The 22,153-nt window shown below is 44.5% G+C and overlaps 1 long non-coding RNA gene across 2 annotated transcripts; it reads right to left on the bottom strand.

Moving 5' to 3' along the window:
• Positions 1 to 11,272: 11,272 nt before the first annotated feature.
• Positions 11,273 to 16,465, bottom strand: LOC137480987 (uncharacterized). 2 transcript variants are annotated; one of them, XR_011003236.1, is made up of 2 exons: positions 16,287 to 16,465; positions 11,273 to 12,547 (listed from the first exon to the last, which is right to left on the bottom strand). It is a non-coding gene; the product is annotated as an uncharacterized lncRNA (long non-coding RNA). The 2 variants fall into 2 exon arrangements; XR_011003237.1 differs by lacking the exon at positions 16,287 to 16,465 and adding an exon at positions 13,203 to 13,264.
• Positions 16,466 to 22,153: the final 5,688 nt, after the last annotated feature.

Raw genomic sequence — 22,153 nt, 5'->3', positions numbered from 1 at the left:
GCTGTGGACAACTGTCCTATTCACTCTGTAGCTCTTTCATTGCACCTTTGCTGAAGAATGATACACCTACTCCACTCAAACTACTTTTTAAATTTTAAGAATGATGATTGGCAAAGTCAAATAAGAAGTAAACAGTGGTAATTTCAGCGGTCTTGGCTGCTTTATATCATAGTGTGCTTTTACAGCTACTTCTGGCCTCAGTTTCCCCAAATTAGCATTACCAGATCACCAGAGGCACTGCTCATGGAACAGGGGAAATAAAAATTTTATTCAATATTACGTTGCTCAGTAATGATGGTAATGAAGAATTCTGGTTTCTATCATATAAATATGCCAGATTCTTGTCCAAATAATATTTTCCAATGGTTTTTGTTTCCATTTTCCTGATGATTATGAACATATGCAGCAAGATGAAATGGAGACATTATAGAAGAAAGTAAGTAGTAAGATCAAGGGTCATGAGTATTTGCTCTTGCACTGAACCTGAAAGGAAATCTTCCATAAAGAAGTTTTTCCTGAAAGGCCAGTGGGAAGCTAACAGGAGCATTAAGATGGAAGATAGGATACCTATAAAAAGTTATGTTTCAAAAGAAGGATGTGGGAAGAAAGGAAAGTAGGGAAGGAAATGGCATTTTAAACCATATTAAAGTAAGAAGCTGGTTTCCTAATCCTGAAAGCCTTAATTAGCCCCTTTTTAAAAGTGAAGCAAAATAGATTAATCCCTAAACATTGCATTAAATTCACCACAGTTCCTGCCCTTCTATTTGTGTGTGGGTAGGAGCTTCACAAAAGGGCTCAGCAATAATAATCATAAAACAAGGACAGCAGCCCAAGAGGCAGCGAGCAGCCCATCAGTAATAAAGTGGAGTGTGGAGCTCAGAGCAACACTCCAAAAACAAATTAGTTGGTGTGCACAGCCCAGCGCCGAAGGACAACCCAACAATAACAAACCAGTGTGTGCAACCCAAAGCACTCTGGAGCAACCCAACAATAACAAACCAGCCTGGATGCCTGATGGGAGAGGAGAAATTCCGCAAGGAAGTGGATTTCAGGCTGAATTTTCCAAGGGGTTATTATTATTAACAACAGAGAGTTAAACTATTAATGTTTAAATTAAGAATAATACCAGAAGGTATAACCAGAATAATACTCAACCTTGCTGCCATTGGCTTTAACGAGTCTAGGAATGGGCCCAAAGTACCCTTAAGGGATTTAGCCAGTGAGGAGAACAAATTTTACCTGGAACTAATGAGCCCACCATGGCAAATGGAAATTCTGTTCATCTCCACTGGATAATGTGAACTGGCCTTTATGGCGAGATGGAAACTGTTTAAGTCCTGGCACCAGGACTGTGCTTGTGGTAACCTGCTCCCAGATGCTGCTGAGCTGGACCAGGCTTAGATCACCTAAAGAGAGGATGGCTTTCCACCTCGCTGTTTTCCTGCTGTGATGAAATTCCCAGACTTCTCTTCAGATGGGATAAAAGGAGGATAAGTCCTCTGTGGAGCCAACATAATTCATACCTTAATGCACGTACCCCCAGCCAGCATGCCCTCACAAACACACCCCACTCTGTGCATTATGGTGTAAATATATTATGGTTCCTTTTCCAAGCCCAAATTCATCATCGAGGCCTCCCTGAGCAGAACCCTCTGTGTCAAAGCCTACTCCTGAGCAGAACCTGACTCCTGATGTCCTGAGCACAGCCCCAAGGCTCAGACACAGCCAAGCTCTTCAAACTTCACCGCTTGAGCTCCTCTCTGACAGAGCTGACACCTCCCAGAAGCAAGTCTTGGACAGCAGACATCCCTGAGAAGGGATCCTTGGGAGAACACGTGGTTAACTGGAGAAGAGGTGATATCCAGCCTGGCATATACTTTAATAAAAGATGCCAGCTTTTCCTTTTCTGTCCTGTTTTGGTGAGAAGAAGAAGTCAGGTCCATCTCTTTGCCCAGGACATGTCTATAAAGTAGCCCCTGTTGTCAGTCTGGGATTGATTGAGAAGAGGTTGGATGGAGTCAGTCAGAGATGCAGAATAACACTCAAAATCCCCTGACTGTCCACACAACACAGACATTCACAGACATTCTCCTTTTTGTCTCCTCTGACCAAGGGATTTGGGAAAACATCCCCATACAGAGAGAGTTCTGCTGATGAGGGAGACAAGGACAGTTCTGGATTATGAAGGCAAGGCAAATATTACAAAGATTTTGTGGGAGCTTTCTTTTTCCCTTGGAAAGACATAATCCCTGATGTTGTAATCTGTGGTTTGGCTCCCACGTACATTTTGCCCAGTAATTGCTGCAGAGTGAGCCTTGATTCAGACCAGTTTAGCTGGAACCAGAATACAGCTGAAGGTGTTTGGAAATTACTTTCGATCCTCTACACTCCAGAGACCTGGCTGGGAACGTTGCAAATAGATCAAGGAAATTAAAAGGAACACTGGGGTCACTACCAGAGGTCAGGAGAGAAAAGGAAGAGTTGACTCTGATTAATCAGAGTCACGATGCTGTTGAGAAGAGAAAATATTTTGGGGTTTAGACTCCTGGCAAACAACAGCAAAATACCAACCACTGCCATTGGATGGATTTTTTTCCTTCGAACCAAACCAGAGGAAATTCCTGAACTGACAATGAACAGGAACAATGAGTGAGTCAGTACCCCCAGTGCCAGAAATTCTCTGGATTTCCTAGCCAGACTGATGTCTTTGGAAGGTCAGAGTGATACAGAGATACATTTCTATAAAACTTGGGGGTTGAGTATAAGCCAAGTCAAGACACAGATAATGAAGGCAGAAATATCCCAGCTACCCATAAAACATCAGATCTTTGGAGAGAGAGAAGGCACACTTTCTCCCTCACTCTTTCCCTATTTTTTTTTTGCTCATTTATAACATTATGTTGCTTTTAGTTTTATATGAAAGGTACTCAGATGCCGTCTCTGATGACAACCCTGTAAAACCACCAAAGAAGAGCTGTGGGAGGATAATGCTAAGAAATCCTATTAGTATTTTAATCCTGTCTATTCTGATTCCAAGGTTTTTTTCCCTTTTGTAGAATGGGGCCCTGGCAATTCCTGACACCAAAGAGCCAGAGGTAATGTAATATTGCTCTTTTCTTTTTCCAGGAGTGTTTATGTCTTGCCGTGGTACATCCTCGATCTATTCATGTTTATCTCTAATCTTCATCAACATAATTGTGGAAAAAGTCCCAGACTGTCGGGTTTTTCTCAAAACCAGACCAGGTACAATCACATATAAAAAGAAGTCTAATCAGCATAATTGGCATCAAGTCCAAAATTTCATCCATCTGGCGGTTCATGCTGAGTTTGGGTGGACCAGTTTCTGTTCTGCACCCAAGGATGCCACAGACCCAGGGTGACACACTGCCACCAGCTCAGGAAGTGCTCCATAAATGATGTAAGCCCAGGAAGTGAGGCAGAAACGAGCAGCCAGAGGAGAATGTGATTTTTAAATCCTAATGGGAGCCTGTTCTCTGCGCAGAACATTCCTGCCATACGTTACTCATTTGTTTACTTGCTTTTAATTTGAATGCAAAACTGTGAACAATATCTCTGGGACTTTTATTCCCCTGGTAGCTGTAAAGTCCCAAAAATCCCAGTTCCCAGTCCCAATGTCACACTGTTAATATTATTACTAGGCACTCACACGATGGATAGAAGCTCTGAAGATATCCAGATGCACCAAACAGATACACAACGTGATATTATTACTGGCATGCTCCAATTCTCATTACTTTCAGCAAGTATCAATGGAGGAGTGACCTCCTTGCAATGTGAACACGACCAGAAACCACAGCCCCAGGCCCTTTTTTCAAACTGTAATTTCCTAATCTCACACTACTGAACCCAAACACGCAAATATGCAACAATGGATGGAAAGAGAAGAAGGCCTCGCTGTATGAGTGTTGGATTAGGAAAGGAATGGCTGCAAAACCTAAATTGTAGCAGGAGAACATTCCAGCTCAGGGATCTGATGACACTGGAGCTGAGCTCTGCTCCTGTGGTTTGCAGTACCACCAGATGGATAACCTTGGGCTGGAAACCAACTCGTGGGTTGTTTTCCCCCAGCACAATCAGCACAGCCCCTGTTACGCTGAGATAAAGATGAAAAGTTTAACCTGGGAAAAACAAGTGGGGTTTTTATTGTTGTTATTTGTTTCTCTCTGAGATTTCAAAGGCTGCAGCAGGAGCAGAAGGCATCCTCTGGAACACGCTGCCAGGAACTGCGAGTTGATACAGATGTATTGATTTAATCAGCCTGGATGACACCATTTATTTATGCAAAACATCTGTGACAAAAACGTGGCACTTTGAAGGTACAGTGATATGTGCCTGGTCCTGCCTGGCACGTTAAAATGTGTGATAAGGGCACCCAGCCAGCTTGGAAGGGCTGATTTAAGGGTGTTATTTGCTTTATGTATCACCTATATTCATGTTATTCAGGATAACTCACAGGCCAGGAGGCTCTAAAAGCTTTTTTGTGGTAAATTTTAGAAAATTAATTCAAAACTGCCACCCAGCACACCAGACTGACATGGGCAAACAAACCAGAAAGCACAAATATTATAGGGGAAAAAAGAGGAAATATTAAAGCATGTGTTTTCTGCTCTCTATTAGACAGAAATTAAAGAGCTTTTAATCCATGGGAAGGCAAAATCTGTCTGCAAATTTGAGAGATTACATGATGGAAGACAATGTGAGATTGTCATCTCTTCAGCAACAGCATGAGAAAATATTTGGAGTTCCTACGTACACCAGCAAAAGTTTACATGATAAATCAGTAGCTTGAGTGCTTCCAGAATCCTGGTACAGATGAATGTGTTGAAACTATTGTTTCTGTTGTCTTTTTAATGCTACTGGGAAGCTTTTTGTGGTAAAGCAACAGCTATTGCCAGCTACATTATTACAGTCTCAGTCTAACATCTGCAATTACTAGGGAGTAAACGGTTCGCATCCCATATGAAATATAAAAAAAAAAAAATGAGGAACAGATTTTGCTATTATTCTCCCTCTCTGCGAATTCTGTGACATTTTTTACTGTTTAATCGTGCCCAGGCAGTTTAAAGGTCTGGGAGCAAAGGAAGCCAAAGGGTTAATTTACAATTAGCGATGGCTAAACATTAAAAATAAAAAAAAAAAATAAAAAAAAAGAGGAGGAAGAATTTGGTGGTTCAGAAAAATTTGAGATGATAATCAGAAATTTATGAAAAATCTCTCTAGAGATCACATTTTATTGGTTTCCTCTTCTTCATTCTGTTTATCCCAAGGTGCTGCTTCACCCTGCCCATGCAGCTCTCCCACTGCAACCCTCCAGCCACTCCCTCTGAACAGCACCATCCACCACCCCACTCTGCACATTTTCTTCCTCACAGAGAGCTGGGAGGAGTTCCCACCATAAAGATCCATCCAGCTCGCTCATTTCCTTGCTTCAAAGCTCTCCTTTAACATTTTCTTCTGCCACAGTGCCTACAAGGAACAATAAAATCCATAAAAAGTTGCATTTCCTGGCATGAGGAAGTAATTTTGCCAATATTTATGAACTGTATTGACTTCGGTGTGGCTGCTCAGAGAGCAAAGGGCACCAACCATGCCAAAATTTAGTTTTTGCCCTATTTTAGGTGCTTTTAGGATGAATTCTGCTGCACAAGGTATCCAAGAAACTGGACCTTGTAAGCCTTTATCCTTGCTGGGATATTTTGGGCCCTTCAAGGAGACACATGGAGCTTGCTCCCAGTTCTCCTGGCACAGCGTGTCCTTGAGGCAAGGCTTCATTTGTGGGGAAGCCCAAGCCAAGTAGGGTGGGTTCCAGCCTTTAAAAAATATATGAAAAAACTGCTTTTATGGAGCTGCCAAGATGTGTTGCTTCTGCATTTCCATGGCAACCCCAGGCAGGCACTGGCCATCGAGCCCTCACGGCGATGCTGTCAGCCCTGATTCCATCCTGGATATTTCCAGTGCCAAAAGCTGCTCCAGAAGTAGCCAGTGCAGGTCTTAACACACACAGGATGTCCAAAATGCTTTCAGGTCTTCAAAGCACTGTGCAAACAGGAGCTAATTAAACTTTAATTAATGTCCTGACAGGTAAAAGGTTTGTCATTTTGCTTTTAGCTGATGCTCATTCATGGCCAATGGAAATCATCTGAGACCCCAACCAAAACACTTTCAGGTAAACAGACTCTGATTTGATGCATACGTTTAGCTAAGAGCTGAGTGAACACTTTTTTTGTAAATGTATTTACTTATCCTTTAAAAAAAAAATACTATTTCCTTGGGTTTTTTTTTCTTCCCTGCACAAAGATAAATAAATAGCAAGCTGGAACGAAATGACAGAATATATGTAAAACAGAGGGGAAAGGTTAAATACCAAAGTGAAATTGGGCATTAAAACAAAAGTCCATTCTTGGGGTGTAAACGAAGTGTCCAACCCTTTCATCAAAAGTGTTTACAGCTTATTTTTGTAATGTGAGTCTAAGTGGATAATGTAGCACACAGCAAGGGGCTGTGCATAAATACGGCCCTGTTTGGGATTTTAAAAATCATAACAGCCTTTGAAATATGAAAATCCTGAGTCTTGATACAATCCATATTATTGAACTGATGCCAGGCACCTCCATGGATTTGATTAGCTTGCAGCAATCCAGGGATTTGATAGAGACCTGATTTAAGAGCACAGCCTTCGTAGGGTGGCGATGAAGTGACACAAACTGTGCAAAGATTCAAAAAGGTGAGGATTGCTTCCTACTTCCATGCTTTAGCTTCAGTGGAAGTGCTCCGTCGTCAAGTTCTTTGCAGAATCATCTCATCTAAGAGCAAATAAATTACTCCAGAATTAAAATGGGTCTGAGAAACTCAGGTTTTCAAAGTAAAACCTTCATCTTGCAAGATTAGCAAGAAAATGTCCAGGTGCCTGCAGGAGATCTGAGCTCTCATCTGCTCACCTGCTATTTTTCTTTTAATCCAATATGTCAGTGTTAAAAGCTGCTTTCACTTTTTCATGGCCAAACCTAAATCTTGGCACAACAGCTTTATCAAAGACCTCTCCTCACTCCACCCATGGAAACTTCTAGGGTCAGATGCAGCCGAAGATGCCAGGTTGGATGGGGCTTGGGGCAACTTGGGATAGTGGAAGGTGTCCTTGCCCACTGCAGTGGGGTTGGCACAAAGTGATCTTTATGGTCCCTTGCAATCCAAACCATTCTGTGATGCTCTGTCCCTGCTTATTGCACTGGGTTTGGACTAGATGGTCTTTAAGGCCCCTTCCAAATCAAACTATTCCATAATTCTAGGACTCTAGGATTCTAGGATTCAATCTGCTGCGTGATTCATGTTGGAGGAAAACCACCAAGGACACCTCAATTAGATATCACACTTGGGCATAGGACTTGCTCTCAGCCTCCACTGATGGAAGTGGTTTTGAGAAAGGAACGTGGATCCCAGTGCCAGAGAGGAATTCCATATTTCACTGCCTCTGCCAGCTCTAAACATCTCCCAGTAGGAGAGCTGGGCCTTATGGTGGTGTGGACATTCCTCAGGTCGTATGGACTCCACCTGTGGTTTGGGTATCCCACAAGGACAACATGGGAATTCTAGCCCACATTTGGGCACCTCGCTGGGAATTCTGGTCAAAAACCACTTCAAGAAAGCTGGACCTGGACCAGCTTGTCCTGCATGGGCTGATGTTTGTGCTGGGAATGTAAATGATGCTCCTTCCCCTGTTCATCACACCTTGTGCTCTCCGGGCTGCAGCACGCTGAAGGGGTTGTTCTGGCAGGGTTAGCTGAGAAATATTTTGAAAACCTGGAAAGATGGAAGACTCAGTCCTAAGCCCTCAGAAAGCCATGTTCTTTTGTGACTGAGCTTTCTGGATGCACTCACTGCATTTTTAGCAATGAGACCATTGGCAGAGTTTTCTAAAATCGTTGGTTTCCTGCACCAGAAAACAAAGAGAGCCAAACCCTTTCCATTGAGTTTGATTGTTCTTGTTCCTTGCTTTGCTGCAGGAAGCATGAGAAGCCAATATCTTTAATAACTGGGATCCAAGCAGCTTTCTCACATCTCCTTGATGTTTTTTTCAGATCAATTTATATAAAACATTTTGCAAATTCTGGTCAAGTTTACCATTAGGAACAATTCCCGTTATTCATTCAACATTTTCCTTTGTTTGATTTAATGGGATTTCTCCGAAATTTCTTCTTATGCCAATCAAAAAAATGCCTTTCCTTTCCTAGTGGTTTACAGCCCTCATATACATGCAGACAGTTATCATATCCTCCCTTAGTCATAATTTGGACAACTTAGCCAAATTTAGGTATTTTAATCTTTTCTTGTAAGCCATTCCCCTTTGGCTCTTCATTACTTTTATTACTTTTTAAATATATTTTTTTCCCTTCTTTGTCCCAGAATTCTCTCTGGGGTGTTGATTCCTTGCTGAGGTTCCCTGAGTGGAGCAGCATTCAAGAATTAAGATGATCACCATGAGGATGGTTTGGAAAGCTGTTATCTCCATGGTTGATTCAGCTCCATCTCTTCTTCTGGAGCCTCATAAAGGACAAGTTTTCCACTGCCCAGCAGAGACCAAATGTTCTCCTCTGTGGTGGTCACATCCCCTTTATGCACGGAGGCTTTTTCTGCTGGAGGTGACTTATCCTGAGTTATTGAAGCTTTGCCAGGAATTCATCTCCTGTGTTTTTCCCGAGTGTTTTCCCCCATCTGCGAGTCCAATCCACATTTTGTTTGCTGTGCCCTCCAATGAATCCATGAAGAAATTAGATAAAGTCAGGCTTAACACATTTTCCTCTCCAAGCAGCACCTCCTTCATCTCCTCAAACGTGACATATCAAACTTTATCCTGGTTTGTGGTATTCCAGCCAATGCAGAGACCACAGACAAGTACTCATATCCAGGCCAGACTGAGTCAAGCTTTCAGTTCAGATTTTATAGGACTATCAAACGCTTCACTAAAACACAGAGATATTTGCCCAGAAACCATCGTAGCTGTTTTAATCTTCCTGCTCAGGCAATTAGAGTTGGAGGAGCTGGTTGCAAGATTGTGAATTTCTCTTATGGAGGTCTCTGCTAGTTTAGAGCCAAAAGGAATGTTTTTAACGGAGCTTTCCTCTCCACTTAAAATGCCCTGAGCTCCAAGAGCTGTACCAGCCCACTGGAGTTGCTTGGTAGTCAGAGGAAATCTGGGCACTACTCCTCGACCTGTGATTTTCAGATGCAAAGTAAAGTGAGCCTGGTCACCAAATCGACCCCATCAGTGCCCTGCTGTGCATTAAATACCTCCATTTGTCTCTTGGTGGCCCTGCACAGGTTGTCAGAGCCAAGACTGGCAGAGGTACTTGATGTCCACCCATGTAGACCTGCCCCTACAGCACCTGTGGGCTGCCCTGGGTCACCTCAACCCAGAGCAAAGGAAATAAGGACTGGGAAGGGAGAAGCTCAAGACCTGAGGCCGCTCTGTGTTGGCTTGTCATCACCTGACTTAATAGTTAACATTATTATTACATTTAAGAGAGAACATAAGGAATGCATTTGTCTGGAATTACTTATCACTTGGAAGTCTGGGCTCTCAAGGAGATATGAACAGCTTTAGCAGGTCAGGCTGGAAGCCCATGCCAAATAACCTCCTATCTGCAACAGTAGTGAGAGCCCAGCAAAGAGTACAAATGTAGGTCAGTCCTACAGCAATACTTCCCCCCAAACACTTGCCCAGCTTACAGTGGTTTCTGGCTCAGGCACTTTCCGAACCAGACATGGAGCCTTTCTGTTTAATACAAAACCCAGATGGATTTTAAAAACCTCTGATGAGTTTTTCTTTCATGAATGCATCCAGTAAACTTTTAACGCTCCCAGGATCCCATGGCAAGGAGTTCCACGGGATGACGAAGCACAGTGTGGAGGATTGCTCCTGCTCCATTGGACCTGCCAGCCACCAGCTTCATTTCATGCTTCTGAGTTTTGTGTTAGAGGCAGAAACAGCAAACAGCTGCTTGCTGTTCTCTCCTTGTCATTCCTAATTCCTGAGAAGGCCATCAGATCCTCTCACTCATCTCTCTTCTGGCTGAAGAGACAGAATCCATTCAATTGTTCTCACACTGAGGACTAAATCTTTGATTACCCTTGGCACCATCCTCTGTGTTCCAGCTTGACTAGTTCCTTTAGGAGCTGGGAGATTTCAGGTATTCCAGGTGGAGATGCACTGAAGTTTATAAAGTAACACCTTTCCCTTTCCCTTTCCCTTTCCCTTTCCCTTTCCCTTTCCCTTTCCCTTTCCCTTTCCCTTTCCCTTTCGCCTTTCCCCTTTCCCCTTTCCTCTTTCCCCTTTCCCCTTTCCCCTTTCCCCTCCCTTCCCTTCCATTTATCTATCTTCTTCATTTCTTAATAGTCTCTAATATTCACTTGGTTTTCTGAGAGCCACAAGTCCAAGCTATTTCCCAGGATAATCACCCTCGGAGCTCCATCTCTCCTCAAAGATTAGAGTTAGAGTGTAAGAGTCAGGGTTACTTTAGAGCATTTCCAGCACCCTCCTCCCCCGTGTACATCACTTGACATTTATCTGTCCTGAATTTCACCTGGTGTTTTCTCACTCAGCCATGGACTTCCAGATGGATTTTTGGCATCTCATCGCAGTCACCTTTCATCTTTAGCCCCTGAATAGTTTAGTATTATCAGCAGGGTGGACTCATCAGTCTGTCTCCATCCTCATATGAAGATTTCTCCTCCATCTTTCCTTAGTTTGACACTGGATCCTAATCCATCTGTCAAGTGGAGTGACCCATACAGAACTATGCCATTAGTGACTGCTGAAATGCCTTGGAAAGCATCTTTCCCTGCTAGGATGAGTGATGTGGGAAGAGAAGTAGAAAGAAATTTCCTCCTATTCCTGGAAATAAATGACAATTGTTCTAAAAGTCTGCAGACGTCTGGCTATTACATCATCTGAGGCTCTGGAGCTTCCAGCTAACAGTCCCTTAACAAAGGAGATGCATTTCCTTCAAGGAATTCCACCATTTACACATCTGATATTAATTCTTATTGGGCAAAAACAAGAATAGGCACAAGTGACTTTTCCAGTTGATGTTTACTTTTTCCCAGGCCACAAAACATTCATTGACTGTGAAACTTCAATTTGCTGCATAACAAATGCCTGCTTTCGTAATAGGTTAATAAAGCTGTTTCACAAATAACAGCACGAGAAGCTACAGATGTTGACCTAAGGGGGAAAAAAATAAATACAAGCAACATCCGGGTTTAATTTGATTATTTATTAAATATTTATCACAGTATCTGAGAATGGAAGGAATTTCATTCTGCCCAGCTGGTCATTCTGAGCTGTTGAAGACAGCAAAGGGATGACTGGCAAGAGGGAGATCTTGTGTCTCCTGGGAGTTCTAAATTGCACATTGAGGCTACAATTTGGTTCTTTGTTCCTATTTCCTCATCCTTGAGGCAAGAAGGGTGTTTCTTTGCTCACTTACATGGGAGAAAACTTCAATTTAGAAATTGTGGAAAGCACAGAAATCTGAATTTTCAGTAGCCCTGCCCAAGCTTGGTGATTGTGAATGAAATGAGCCAGGAGAAAACCCTTGATCCTGGGGTGTGAGGGCTTGTAGCTCCTGGGATGATCCCTGGGATCCAGGCATTCCCTGCGAGCACTCCTCACATCCCCATGTTCACCCAGCAGAATTTCTGGATGAGCAGAAAATGTGGCTGAGCACACGAGGGAATATTTGGGCTGGAAAAGGGAATTAGATGTTGATTACTGTGTAAATATTGCCCCCTCTGAAGCGAGCAGGGCCGTGTTTGGGCAGGATCAGATACTCTTTGCTCACAGTTTGAGGCACATCATGAGTTATTTTGAGTTCCTGCCATTGGGAACACGATTTCACTGCAGCCTATTGCAAAGGGCCAGCTGAGGTAAAGGGCAGGGAAGGGCATTGGGATGCAGAAGCCCTGTGGCCACAGCTTGTTGTCCAGCTGGAAAATCCCTATTTTCTGCTATAACACAACCCAGCCATCAGCCATTTTCCCAGGCAACTGCTGGGTGGAAAGGGCAGAGACATCTGGATATTACCAGGGAAGTTGTCTCTGCCATGCACCATGCCTCCTTGCTCCTTTATGGAGTCTGAGAAGCTGAAAGTTGAGCTTTATTCCTGCCTGGGAAGGCTTTATTCTGTCCCTTTCTGCATATCCAGTAGGGTAATAAAGTCAGGACACGAGGAATTTGGTCAATGTTGTGTTCCATCCCTACCACACATGCCAGTGCCCTGTATTTAAAAGCTGTGTTTTGGAAATAAACCTTTTTTTTTTTTTTTTCCCTATCGTTTATCCAAATCCTGGTATTTTTCCTAAGCAGCATCTGTTCCAGGGAGAAGTCAGTGGGTGTCAGTGTCATTCAGGATCAGACCAGGACAAGCAGGGCTCTCCTACGTCAGAGCTTTCCAGGGTTTTACCACATTTGGATGCAGTGTGGAGCAGGGATCTGGCACGGATTGTCCTTCCGCATCTTCTGTCGGTGTCGCTGAGACAGAAAACAGAAAGCATCAGCTTGCAATAAATTCCCAGATGTGCTAAGTACCACACAATAGAAATCCTTTCAGCAAACTGTCAGGAGGAAGAGACTTCACTGGGAGTAGGGAAGGGCAGCTGCCTCTCTGCTGAATTTGGCACACTGGGTTTTACAGCTGCTCCCCAACCTATGACAAGCTCGTTTATCTGCCCCATCCCCATCCCTGTCCTGCCCCTGCTGCAGAGCTGTGCTGAGGCAGACCTCAGGATGAGGAGCTTCATCCTCTCCAGGGGTGCTGGAGCTGTGGTAACAGCACTAGTGCTGAGGGCAGTTTCTGAGAGTTTAAGGGTTTGGGCAGATATTGTAACAAAAATCTTTCTGCTCATGTGAGGACAGTTTATTTAAGCCCAGAAAAAAATCAGATATTTGGCATTTTCTGAGTTGCCACCCTCCAGAAAGAGCAGCAACTGCCTGGGTCAGGATCAAGTGTATGGAAAAAGGGAAGAAAAAGGGCATAGCTGTGGCTCCAAGCCTGCTGGAAGCATTTCCATGCCATGCTGAAGCCTCGGCTGCTCTGCCCTCAGCAGCGGGACAGATGTGTTTTTTATGGCCACAGATAACTTTCTTCTGAACATGAAACCCCAGAGATAAAAAGGCCTTTATTTACTAGTGTTGGAGCAGAAAGGTTGCAAACTGCATCCCTGAGGCAGCCAAGATTTCTGTCCAGGGAGCAGATTGGGAAGTCAGTGGCATTGGAAATCATCCATCGCATTTTGCCCCTGGCACTTCTGGGCTCTTTTGCACTTCTTGCACTGGGCTCTGTGAATTTCTCCTGCACAGAAAGAACAGAAATTAAATAGAATCCAGCTTTTCACTCCTCCCAGGCAAGCTAGATTCATAAATTTTTTTGGGGGGAGGTTCATATAACTTGGAAAGTTTTGGGCCATGGATCAGGGAGAGGAGTCTTGCAGTGCCAGCTACCCTGGCCCAAGGGGATGAGACCCCTGTGTACCCCCATCTGTCCAGACTGGAAAATCCCAGAAGATTTCTGGCCTCAAAAATGGCATTATCTGCAAATAACTGCACCACTAATTCTGTGGGGTTTCTTTTTGTTTGTTTGTTTTGGTTTTTTTGGTAGCTGGTGGTTTTTTGGGGTATTTTTGATTTTTGTGTTTTGTTTTTTTGTTTTGATTTGGTTTGTTTTTTTTTTTTTTTAGTGGGGGGGAATGGGGAGCATTTCAAGAAGTGTTGCATTTTTAAAGCTTCCTGTCTGAAAAGTGACCTGAAGGAGGTTCCTTTTACAAGCCCACACTCCAATGATTCCTACAAACTCATCTAGCTGGGAGCCTTCCTACTTCACTTCTTTCCACACAGAAATAAGGGAAAGGCTGAGAGAAGGGAGGCTGTGAATGCCTGTAAAGTCAGAATAGCAGCATCACTAAGAACTCTTAAATCAGGAGGACTTGCAGCCCTGGCTCCCAGGAGGGAATGTTCCCGGGAATGCCACGTTCCCAGCAGGAACAGCCTCATTTGCATTATGGCAGGACATGGAGACCCAGGTTGGGTTGGAAGGGTTGAGCAAACCTGGTGTGACAACATGGGCCTTGTTTCCAGACCCTGCTTAGACTGAGCTGACCCTTTCCAGACCCTGCTCCCAATGGAGGCTTTGTGGGAAGGAAGGAATAAAAGAGAGAAAAGGAGGCAAAAAGCATTTGAACCTTCACTGACTCCAGAATTCCTGTAACCTCTCAGACTTCTCCATTTTCTAATAGAGCTGGTGAGATTTCAGGCTACTCTGATAATTATCAAATTGTGAAATGGGCTCTTTTGCAAATAATATCTTTGTCTACTTTTTAAAAAATAACGAAATCAGAGGTTCAAAATTTGTTGTTTTTCTACACAAACACAATGCCAAAGCACAGTGTTATTAACATGAGGGTGAGAAATCAGCTGACATGGGCTGTGTTAGCCACAAACCACTAATAAATCCAAAGTACATGGAGGAAAATATCATTATCAGACCAAACTGCACTCTCCAACTACAGGCTAAATTATTCCATGATTCCTGATTTTGCAAGATGATAAAATTCATGTTCTTATGAAAGTTCAGCCTCCAGCTTGTAAGGAGTCCAGTGCTCAGCTCCAAATCCCTTTACAGCAGATAGAAATGACTCATTAACTCCAACACGGCTTGGATCAGGCTCCTCTCTGGGAAACTCCTTAAAAAATGGTGGGAGTTTGCAAATGGACAATCCTCAGAAATAATCTCCGTGTTTTATTTGTACACTTGTGTAAAAACGGAAAAGCAGGGAAGCTGTTTTTTTTTTCCCTGGAGATAGAAAAATAATAAAAAAATTGTATCCTAATGGAATAATTAATCCTCCTTGTGGGATGAACATTTCAAATCAGAGGAACAATTTACTGTAGGTAATGATTTTAGGAGTACAAATGTCACAAGAGATAAGATTTAACTTTGAATTTAACAATATTCCTTTAAAAACACATCCTCTGATTATAAAGCTGCTCTTATGGGCACAACGTTTATGGATTAGTTATAAAAAGAGGAAGGATAATAAGCTCTACTCATTAAAAAATCAGAAAAAATTATATATTTCAGCAAATAATTAAATATATTTTCTTTGTGTTCAGCTTGAAGGTTATTTAACAATCATTTTAGCTACAGGAAATTATAAGTAAGATTATATTTTCTAGGGTTTGGGGATTTTTTTGGTAAAACAAAATAAAAAAGTAAGATACATATATTTTACTGTAAGAACTATGCCATTAAACACAGCAATGTTTTACAAATTGCAGACAGCTAAAAGTAAGTTAATAATAAAATATAAATACAGAGCTAAAAGTTTCTCCTTTTCATGAATAAGTCTGATGTCATATATACAAATATCTAATCACTAGTAATGATTTTTTGAAGTACTGTGCTGCGATTTTAGAATGGAACTGATATCTACAACCTTGATGGGAACATAACCCCTTTACTAGTGTTTGGGTCACTATAAAATTCTGGTTTTGAATGCTATTTCATCCTGAGAAGAATATGTTATAATGTTACATTTCCATATATCTTGTGGCTCTTAATGTGTTCTGTGATTTATGACCCATTTTGTTTTTCAGATCAGTTCTGCGCTTCAAAGAAATATTTTGCCAGTGTTGTTATTCCCGTCTAAAACTCCATTTCAGTGGTAATGTATTTTTAAAGAGTGAAGCCCAAGCACAGAAACAGCACGGATTTTTTTTTAAATCTATACAGCCTTGTATAGTTTTCACATACAGCCTAACATTCATCATCATCTGCCTGCTGCTTTAGAACCGCTAAATGTTATTATTCCCTTCTTTTTCTGCTAGGTAGGAATATTAATGAGATATCATTTCCCTGCTTTTGTAAAAATCTCTCTCCTGTTGCTTGTTCAGCGGATAAAAACTCCAAAATCAGTGAGCAGCGAGACCGCTGGTGAAACCCCATCCCCTGAACCCAGCTTTGTAAACTCACAAACCACGCTTCACATTTCACCCCTGCTCCCTGCTTCGTTTTCCGCTGCCCCCAAATTCCAGAAGCCAAAATCCCCCCAGTCCCGCCCGTTTTGCTGTGGAAGTATCCAACGCTTCACTGAGGCAGGTCAGAAAAATCACCACAAACAAACAATCGGGCAAACTGATTAAACCCCGGCAAAAAAAAACCTTCTTAGACATCAGATTTCCTGAGCTTTTTCCCCTCTCTCGCTGCTCTACTTACTTGTAATTACGTCTGGGGCCATTCCTTCCTATTCCACGGGTTAAACTGGAATATTCTGCTCGGCAGTTTTGTCTTGAGCTCTTTAAACACCAGAGACCTTAGAAGCAAACAACCCTTTTTTTTTTTTTCCTGCCAGTTATGAAATTTCAATGATCTTCCAAGGCTCTCGAAATCAAACCAACTTTCTTCCCTCCCCCTGCCCCAACAACTTGGCTCGTTTGTACCTTTTGTTTCAGAACTGTGCCCAAACTAAATACACCAAACCAGGAGGGAATTCCAGCTTTAAAATAGGGGTTAAAGTGGCCCTTGTCTTCCTGTGCCTCTTCCCACTCCTGGAAAATGTGGAATTTTGCTTGGGGAGCGTTGGAAAAAGCAGGTTGGGGAGTGGAAAGTGGAGCAGGGATGCAGGCTCTGGGCAGAGAGTCCTCAAAAGGGGTTTCATGGAGGGGATGTGGGCCAAACAGCTTTGTGATGGATGTGTTTATCCTTAAAACTAAGGTCCCATTCAGCACCAGGATAGCCGGGACTGGGCGGGAGAAGTGCCGGGAGGACACGGGGGTGTGTTAAGGAGCCTTGTTCAAGCATTCCCTCAAGTGCCTGGGCAAGGGTTTCTCTTAAAGGTGATCTGCAGACCCCAAGGATCACCAGGACAGACCCCAGAAGGGTTTTGTTTCGCTGAGAGAGAGGAAAACCTCCCTCTAACACCTTCCCGATCCCTGGGCACAGCCGGGCAAAGGGCTGCGATGACAGGGGAGCTACAAGGTGACAAAAAATGCTGTAAAATAAGGAAAATGCCTGGCTAATCCCTGCTGCTGGAATGTATTTTCTCAACTCAGTACTTGTCTGGAGATTTGGGAGCTCTAAGCACTCCCAAAGGTATCTTTGCACCTCTTGTCAATCCCCTTCACCCCAAGAACTCCAAATCCACAGTATTCGACTCCTCTGTAACACCTCCTGTGCTGCTCAGGCACAGATGGAAATTACAGCCTTTCTGGACATTCCCTAATTGATGCCAATTGCTTTTAGTCAGTCTGGAGAGAACTGGCTGAGAATCCCTAAAATGCTGCTTTGCACCCCTGAGATACCCCAAAAACCCATTCCAAGTGGAGTTAGCAGCTTGCAGCCCAAATTTCACCTCAAAATTTGGTGTGTGGAGAACATCAGGACAAAATATGGCCTGGCTGGAGGCTGGTAGAGTTAACCCCACTGCAACAGCCCATGGAGCCCTCTGTGCTTCCAAAAGCAGGACTCGGGGTGGTTAATAGAGGTGGGGAATGTGTGGTAGGAATTTCACAACTTTGAAGGGAGTTTTGCTGTCTCAAGGCGAGGAGATCTGACATAACTGCACTTGGCTCCAGAGGAAGGAGATGGAAGTGGTGGATTGTCCTACTGGATTGGTGGCTGTTCTGTCCCCATTTTATTGTCCTCATCAATCCATTGGGAAATGGATGCCTAGAAGAGACAGCTCTAAGAAAATCCAAGGAAAGAATTTGGGGTAAGAAGAATTCAAGGTAACAGTGCAGGTTATGGGGTGCAGGCTGGGGATTTGGGGGGTGTTCAAGAAGCCCCAGAGCATCCCTTCTGCCAACAGCTCAGGGACAGCAAGTGCTGCATCCCCATAAAGGCTGCACTTCCCAACTGCCCCCAGCCCTCCTCATTTAGGATTGAACCCTCTGGAAGGGGCCGGTGCAGGGCTGAGCCTGGCCAAGGGCCGGCCTGGGAACAGGCTGCGGGTTGGGATTCGCACAGCCCAGTCCCTCACTCCCACGGCCCTGGGCAGCATTGTTCTCTAAAAGCAGACATGTTTCCTTCCAAGGAGCAGACATGGAAAGAAAAACACACACAAAAACAAATCATCTCGTCCTTCCTTCTCCGGATGGCGCGCAGCCCGCTCCCGCTTGTCACTGAGCCTTGAGGTGGACACGATCCCAGTCTGGCAGGGGTGATGGGGGAGATGAAGAAGTTGTCTCTCAAGTCCCTTTTCCCTGGAAAATCCTCTCCTGATGATGGCAAACCCAACCAAGCTTTCTCCCCAACTCCTCCTATGAGCATCTCCCAGCTGCCAGCCCATCCCAGCACCTCCCAAAGGCAGGCATGGGGTACCCGGGGGTTTTCCACGTGTCCAACCCTTTCTCCTCTGTTGGGAAGGATCTGAATTAGCTCATGGCTCTGTCAGTCTTCCCTAAGATTCACCCAGTGCACTTCCCCACCTTTCTGTAAACATTGGAGCTTTCCTAAGGTCTTTCAGGGGTTTGGGGCTGCAGAGTTTTGGCTGGGAAGAAATCACTGCAGAAAGAAGAAACAGCCGTGGGTTATTTCATCCCTGCTCCTGGGCTGCATTCAGTCCTCATGGCCTGAAGGCACTGAGGCACTGGGTAAAGCTCTGCTGGTGCAAAAATCCTGGGTGTTGTGTAGGGGATAAACCCGTCCCTTGTGATGGGTTCGCCACCACTTTTCACCCTGCCTCTGTTATCTGTCCCTCATCATGTATTTTTTTAAGCTTTCTCTACTCACAAAATATTCAGTAGATCATAACATGCTCAAAACACAGTTGGGCATCTATCCTGCTGCTGGGGCTTTTGGCTGCGTTTCAGTCATTAAACGGGCCTGGCTCTACACAACCTGACAAATATGAGGTGAACTTTACCCCCGGGTCTGCCACTTTCACACAACAAGGGCGCATATTCCACAGCTGGGGAGCTGTTATTCGGCTCGGACTGTACCACAGGTCAGAATTTATGGCTTTGTTATTATTATGTTTGTGAGCTTTACAGCCACACGGGTCCCGCGGGAACCCGCAGCACTTTCGCTTGGCCGTGTCAGTCAGACAATCATAACCCACCAAAAAGGAAGCATTGAAAATGCTGGGAATATCCTGTCTAACACTGTCTCTCATCTCTCTGACCCTCAGGTAAGGGCCAGACTTTGTTTGCACCCAACAGCAGAGGAAGCTGATAAAGGGCATTAGAGGAACATGGAGGGGGAGTGAATGGCAATGAACACTCAGCAGCGCTGCTGCCAGACACCTCTGCTGCCCTGTTTGTTCCCTCTAATGACACATGTCCCAAATTTCCTGATCATAACAGTCATCATGTTGCTCTTGGTGTTTTATTGCCCTCTGATGTTGAGCCAGGAGCTTCACAATGGGAGCTAACCTGGTGTTAATGAATTTAACCACTCCAGTTCTTCTGCTGACTCCTCAGAGCGTTAATGGCTTTGTGGGGGACACAGAGAGGGATTGTCACTCAGGGACAATGTGTAAACACACCACAGTCTGCCCAGATTTCCCTGTGAGCCACCACAGCCATGCTGACAACTCAAAAGCTTTGCTTTTTTGGCTCATGGATGCCCGTGGTTTGTCAGGGAGGGTGGCACTGGCGGGGTAAAATATCCAGGATGGCAGATTTCCCTCATAAATGCCATGGAGAGATGATAATGAGCTTCTGTCAGGCTTCCTTGTGGGGACTGCAGTGAGCAAACTTCTCTGCTGCAATGTGAGTTGTAGGGTCACTGACATGGGGAAATGTCTCACTGAGCAGGACCAAGCCATCCAGTGAATTGAGCTGCCAGAAATGGTCCTGTTTGGGCATGAGCCCCCCTGCAGCAGCAAGGTCCTTCCCAAGAGCCTCAGACTCTTCAGAAAAGTCCAAATATTTCAAGGAACAGAAGTCCTCACCCTCAAGGAGCCCCAGCATCTCCTACCACCCACAGCCAAGAGCTGCCACTGAAATTACAAGATGTCTGTAACAATAAACGTGTTAAGTCCCTGATATACAGTGTTGTGGTTTTCTGTAGCATAGGATGAACTTTCTGACCACCTTTTTTATTCCCCTCCTGGCTGAAGAAATTACTCCATTTTGCACCTGTCCACGGAATACATCATCTTAATTCAGCATACCTCAGCTCCTGCTGGGCAAGGGCAACTGGATACCCTCAGGCAAAGGCCAAACCAGGAGTCCTTTAACCTAATAAGGCAGACAAGGCTACAAAGGCATCTACAATTCCCTTGGATTTTCCTCTAGGGAGGCAGGTGCTGTCTATCCTTGAGGAGCACAAACATCTGACATGGCCATGACTCTGTCGTGCCTTTCTTTCTCTGCTGTGTGTTCCTGCACTACGACAATTCCTGAGATCATAAAGTCATGGATCCTGGAATGGTTTGGGTGGGAAGGCACCTTAAAAATCACCATTTTCCTGCCATGAGCAGGGACACCTTCCACTGTCCCAGGGTTCTCCAAGCCCCAGTGTCCAACCTGGCCTTGGACATTCCAGGGATCCAGGGACAGCCACAGCTTCTCTGGGCACCCTGTGCCAGGGCCTCACAGGGAAGAATTTCTTCCTGATATCTAATCAAGATCTACCCTCTTCACATTTTGAAACTGCTATCAACATTCTTATCTGTACATGCTCTTGTCTAAAGTCCCTCTCCAGGTTTCAGTTGCCCAATTTTTGGCAGCAGTTGCCCAGAGTACCTACAATGGCTGGATTGGTGTAACCACCACCTGCAGATCCCTGTGTCACCTCCCTTGTGCTGAGGACGGCCCTAAAATCCACGTGCTGGATGATCAGGGGGGCAGAGTGCCCACCAAAAATGATGGATAGGAACAAGAAACTGGGACTGGTCCTCCTGTCTCACGTCAGCACCTGCAAATTCCCAGTGACACATGAGAGGGACGGGAGCACCCGAGGATGTAATGGTGCTGCTGCCAAAATGGAAAATTTGCCGAGGGCCCAGGGCAGTTTTGGTGGGAGAACAGAAGAGATTCAGTGTCCCCAGGACCTGCAGGGTCTCCCACATGCGCCAGCAATTCGCACTCTGGCTTTTACGAGGTGAGAGGAGCTGCTGGAAGGATTTCTCCCCAGCTTGTTGGGGAGGCTCAGGCAAAGCCCTCCTGGTGAGGGCAGGCTATCAGGCCAGGTGTGAGTGACAGCAGGCAGGAGTTCCTGGAGTCTGCACATGCCAGCCTGGAGAATGGGCACAGGAAAAGGTCAGAAATGCAACATCTGCTTTTTTAAAAAGTAAAACAGTAAAACAGCCCTCTGCTCCATAAGTGCTTTGCTGCACTAGGAGAATTTCCCTTTTCCAGCTTCTGAATGAGGGAGCCAAGAATTTGAAAAGGCGAAAAACCAGAAGAAAGATGGAGATAAACTTCAGCTCCAGTGCTGTGGGCAGAGGGTGAACAAATGCAAACTGCTTTTGTGGCACTCAGCAGAAAGGCAGAGCCGAGCAGGAAGAAAGGAGGATCCGATTTCACATCTCCTCCTAATGAGCCCAGCATCACACGTGCCTTTCACTGGGAGAAAATGCTCTGTAGGCTCTGGAATGGCTGCCTGTGGATTTGTGCACACGTGGGACAGAGCTGGGTTCAGCTGAGCTCTTTGAGCCCAGCTCCCCACTCGGGCACGTAAATTAATCCTTGTGGGTGCTTGGATTTGCACTTCACACTCTCAGCGAAATGTTAGACATTTGTGAGCTGCGTGAGGGGGAGGAAAAGCAGCTTTTTGCCTGGCAGCCAGGGTGACCTGGCCTTATTTTGGTCCTGGCACCCTCCAGACCCACTCACATTTTTTGATTCCTCATTACATCCTGCACGAATTCCTTCTGGTCTGAGAGTTTCCATTCTTGATCTCTGTCCAAAGGTGAGCGTTCTCTGTTGAAAGTTTGCTCTAAATTGATTTAACTATTTTTAAAAGTTGCTCACTGCTGGATAAATATCCCTTTCCCCCTGCAAATGCGTTTCCCCGATTTTCTCCTCCAAAGGGAGCAGCAGGGACATAGTAAAACATTTTGGGAAGAATAGTCTGGTTGATACCAAGGGAGCCAAATGAAAGAGAAACAAAGAAAGCAAACAGGATATTTATGGCAA

The sequence above is a fragment of the Anomalospiza imberbis genome, chromosome 12 (assembly GCF_031753505.1).
Source record: "Anomalospiza imberbis isolate Cuckoo-Finch-1a 21T00152 chromosome 12, ASM3175350v1, whole genome shotgun sequence".
In the NCBI taxonomy this organism is placed as follows: Eukaryota; Metazoa; Chordata; class Aves; order Passeriformes; family Viduidae; genus Anomalospiza; species Anomalospiza imberbis.
Note: the sequence above shows the minus strand (reverse complement) of the source record. Positions and strands in the feature narration are given on the sequence as shown.